Genomic DNA, 5,078 nt, shown 5'->3' with positions numbered 1-5,078 from the left:
GTTTAGGTTATTTTTTAATTACCTTGTATAGAACTGTTTTTTGCCACATGAATATATAATTTGTAATATTTGTTACAGTAGTATGTATAAGTATACAATTGTTTCTCTATTTGTTAGTCATTAATATCTATTGACATAAAATCCTTTTTATTTTCATCATTTTTGTATCGGTATATGATGCTTAAGTCATTAAAAGTTATATGTTTTTCTTTATATGTATTGAATATCATTAAAGAAATAAAAAAATGAAGCTTAGTGAACAAATGCTTCAAACCCGCAATTTAGATTATTAAGCCTAAGTACTAACAAATATTCTAGATTTTGCCCAGTTAATAATGTAGAATACTACTAACCTTTTCTGCCATACATGTACATAATATAGTTGCTTTTTAGTGGAAATATACTGAGCCAAAAAAGTTAAGGAACAAAAATGTAAAATTTTATTTTATTATAAAATCATAAAAACATATAATTTTATTTTATTATAAAATCATAAAAACATATAATTTTAATAATAACAAAATGGAATTATGAACCAAAATTGGAGAATTTTTTTATGTCAGAGGCAAACGGATACTAGTCCAGTGTTTTCCAAGAGGATTAAAGGATATAGTCCAGTGAGTTTGCCGTTTGACCCAGAACAAATTGCAACAGAAAAAATAAAGACGTTAAAATATTCACCTTCCATCACTATACAATACAGAAAAAATCGCCACCAAAATATACTGTATTTCACAAATAATACATAATATAATTCTTTAAAAAAATTATGTCACCAACGCTGATCCATAGCCGATCCGGTATTTAGAATTTTGTTTATCATGACGTCAACATGACGACAAACAGAAAGGATATTGTTTTAAAGACGAAATCTTGTAAGTATTACAATACAATGAACTTATTTTTTATGATTATGATTCAATTAAACCCAATTTCATGTCAATAAACCCTGATTGAGATGTTTTAATCCGCGTCTATAAATAGCAGACGCTACCTTCCCAAGATGCAACACTCAACAAACAATTTTCCTTTTATTTCGTTTTATACCAAACTTTTTCGAGATTTTAACATGTTACAACCCGTAATTTAATGACATAACAACATCTAGTTAAAAGAAACTTGTTTAATGGTGTAATTTTTCTAAAATTGTGAAATGGGGAGATGCCGACGAAAAATTAATCTATGGAACGCCGGTTTAACATTTATAAAAGTAAAAAAAATTATATTTGCGATTTTTTCTATTTTGATGTTTATTTAGTGTAATACAAATTAGCGAATAAGTTCTCATTTGTTCTTTTTTTACTTTTTCACAGCTTAGTAGGTGAAATGAATCAGCCCAAACTAAGATTGAGGAGTATACTGTAATAAATCGTATAAAAAGTAAGTTTAATTTACAGAAATCAATTTACTATTATTTATTATTCGACTATAACCATTATTATTATCATTAATATTTTTTTATCTAATACTTTTATCTCTATATTAAATACATATTTACCAGTTTTACAAGAACATAAGCTTTTACTAAGGCAAATAAAACATTTAATTGCCTATACTATTTTTGAGTGGATAAATGTTGCTTAGTAGTTATAATTGTTACACAACATACAATATTTTAAAACTTACTTTTTTACAGACACTTCCTGATGTTGATATTCCAATGGCATCATCTGAAACTTCGAGTAAACCTGCCTCTGTAAAATTATCAGGTAAAGTAGAAACAAATATCTGAAATAGATTTTAACACACCTACCTGCAGCAAATAAAAATAAGAAGATACCAAATTTTTCATCGACTTTTAAATAACCAAACAGAGGAATAACAAATATACATCTTGGATGCTTTTTAACACAATAATACAAAACGTATTAGTTTGCTAGGCTAAGAACAGAAAAAAATATGATATCTGTATATAAATCTTTATTATTGCAGATTAATTGATAAGCGCTACTTGAAGTTCCAAAGAACAATCTTTCTTTGTAAGACAAACCCATGACCAATTTATGAAAAAAGTAACTTGAACATTTTGAATGTAGATTGCTCATAAATAGTTTTCTTCCTGTATTTTGTAATTTAATAATTCTTTATCTTTTTTCAGATGAACTATTACAGATTGAAATGGAACCAAGATGCGTTTTTTGCCAACAGCCCCTTGACAATGGTGAGAAAACGGTACTTCTTCGTCAGAAAGGATGTGAAGGTATAAACAGAGCCAATGAGGTGCTGAACACAAGTATTGAAACTCGTCCCGGTCAAATAGTACATCAGGATTGTCGTAGGGATTTCTGTCGCCACAGAGAAATAAGACAATTGGAAAATAGTTCCGTACTAAGCGAGAAATCTCGTCAGTTACGATCAGCTGCAAATAACTTTTCCTTCCGTGACCATTGTCTGTTCTGTGCACTACCAATAAAAAAGAATGGCAACAAAAGAAGTGCAGATTGTTACCCTGTGCGCACGTTTGACTTTCAAAATGCAGTTAGGGCCACATGTTTAGATCGCAATGATGAATGGGGTTATCAGGTTTTAGAACGAATAGAATTTGGCAGAGACTTACCAGCGGTCGATGCAGTTTATCATCAAGTATGTAGCACAAACTTCAGAACAATGAGACAAATACCAAAACATATGCAAGAACCTAGTCCAAAAGTGCAGAAAGTCGGCAAAGGAAGGCCAACAAATTGGACACAAACGGAAGCATTTTTGAAAACAGTGACATATTTGGAAATAAATGACGATGAACAGTTATCAATCTCAGATCTTTGTGCAAAAATGAAAGAATACTGCAAAAATGAAGATGACCCATACAGCTCCAAGTATATGAAAAGGAAACTCCTTGATCATTTTGGGACATCCATTGTTATAGCAGAAATTAACGGGAAATCAGATGTTGTAACTTTCAAAATGACAGCATCAGAAATTCTGCACGAATTTTATAACCAACCGAAAGACGAAGACATCCAAGTGAAACAGAAAAGGTTGATTGAAGTAGCAGCAAAACTTATATTAAATGACATAAAAAGCATTCCAACAAACAAGGAAGTGTACCCAGATCCAAGCATATTGTCTTCAATCAGTGCAAATCAAGAGTTCCTACCGTCATCCTTAAGAACATTTTTGACAACTTTGTTGAACAGTATGACTTCTGATATAAAAATTTGTTCGATAGGACAAGCTGTTATGCAAGCCACCAGACCGAGAGTAATTATGGCACCCCTACAAGTCGGTTTAGGAATACAACTGCACCACCATTTTGCGTCAAAATACTTAATCGATGTACTTCATACACTTGGTTTCTGCTCTTCGTACGGCGAAATTTTGAATTTTGAATCCAGCGCGGCAGTCTCTCAAGATACATATCTACCAAACGATGTTGATGAGCATACGATTATATTTTCGGCCGACAATGTGGATCATAATTTACACACTTTAGACGGTAATGACACATTTCACGGTATGGGAATCATTGCTACTGTTACACCAGGTATTACTTTCAAAGAGCCGGTTCCGAGAATAGATACAACACCAGAACAAATTATAAAATCCGGCAAAATTGAAATAAAATTCCACAAATTACCAGCTGAAATGCATCGTTTTAATTTGAAGGAACTAAGACGTATGAATAACAATGACCGGACGAAAAACTTAGAGACGTTATTGAAGATATCATGGCCTCTTCATTCACCACGTGTCAGCTGGTCAGGATTTATGCAGACAGTTCAAGAAGGACCATATCCTGGAGAATCATCTATACACTTTTTACCAATGATTGATTTGAACCCTAGCGACATCTCCTGTATTTTCTCCACATTATCGTTCATTTGTAAAGAAGCCAATCGCCTTCAAGTTACACCTTCAATTACTTTTGATCAACCTCTCTACTGGAAAGCCTTAATGATATTACACAACGAGCCAAGAGAAAGTCCACTTAAATCTGTTGTTCTACGCCTTGGTGGTTTTCACATGCAGATGAGTTTTCTTGGGTGTATTGGCCATACCATGCAGTCGTCTGGGCTCTATGAGTTATTAGAAAATATTTATGCATCAAACACAATAGAGCATATGATGTCAGGAAAGTCTGTATCGAGAGCCGTTCGAGGGCATAGCATAATCGATTGTGCTTTATACATTATGCTTTTATCAAAAATGATTGATGTTTCCTTACTTGGAATTGAAGCAAGTACAGATGAAAATATGAATGAAGTCAATGCTGAGGACAAGGAAGTCATAGACACTAGTAGTACAGAGCAAAATAAATCATCCCTCAAAGCAAAGTTTGAATCTGCTTTGCAGACATTTTTGGAAATTCTGCACAATAAAACATCACTTGAAAACATCCAAAACCACGAAAATGTAGAAGACATTTATCAATCGATAAAGAACGAGTTTGAAAGACTGTCGAAGTATCCAACTGCAAAACTCTGGATTCAATATATGGACATGATTAAAATTATGAAACTATTCATAAAAGCAGAGAGAACCGGTGATTGGTTTTTACATTTGCATGCTGTACAGGAAATGCTACCCTTCTTTGCTGCAACAGGACACAATTTATATTTGAAATCAGCCTATTGTTATCTTCAACAAATGCAAACATTAGAAACGGAATATCCCGATATGTATTCGAAGTTCTGTGAAGGATATCACGTTGTTAGGAGAAGCAACAGATATTGGGCAGGAATTTCAACAGATTTGGCAATTGAACAGACGTTAATGAGGAGCGTTAAAACCAGTGGAGGAATGACAAGAGGTAAAGGGATGACTGAAGTGCAAAGGGCGAAATGGCTTCTTTCAATGCCAGCATGCTCAAGTATCAATTCAGCTATGCAAACAGTCGAAAATTTACAGTATACAACTAGTGAACAACACAAAGAAAGCACAAAATCGAGACAAGAGAGAGACAACAAAGATGTATTGACTATTCTTTCGTATCTACGTGAGAGAAATCCCTTTTCTGAGAGTTTAGATCTTCGAAATATAGAAACTGGGGTCACTGCTACCGATGAAGTTAACGTCCACAACACTGAGTTAGTTGGGAAAAAAATCATTGAATCGATGAAAGATCAGGATGCATTTTC

General features: G+C 33.2%; 1 long non-coding RNA gene across 1 annotated transcript; it reads left to right on the top strand.

Annotated features, from left to right (window-relative positions):
- Positions 1–899: 899 nt before the first annotated feature.
- Positions 900–3,566, top strand: LOC143051914 (uncharacterized). The gene is made up of 3 exons (XR_012970945.1): positions 900–1,380; positions 1,637–1,709; positions 2,099–3,566. It is a non-coding gene; the product is annotated as an uncharacterized LOC143051914 (long non-coding RNA).
- Positions 3,567–5,078: the final 1,512 nt, after the last annotated feature.

Source organism: Mytilus galloprovincialis, chromosome 11 (assembly GCF_965363235.1).
Source record: "Mytilus galloprovincialis chromosome 11, xbMytGall1.hap1.1, whole genome shotgun sequence".
In the NCBI taxonomy this organism is placed as follows: Eukaryota; Metazoa; Mollusca; class Bivalvia; order Mytilida; family Mytilidae; genus Mytilus; species Mytilus galloprovincialis.
Note: the sequence above shows the minus strand (reverse complement) of the source record. Positions and strands in the feature narration are given on the sequence as shown.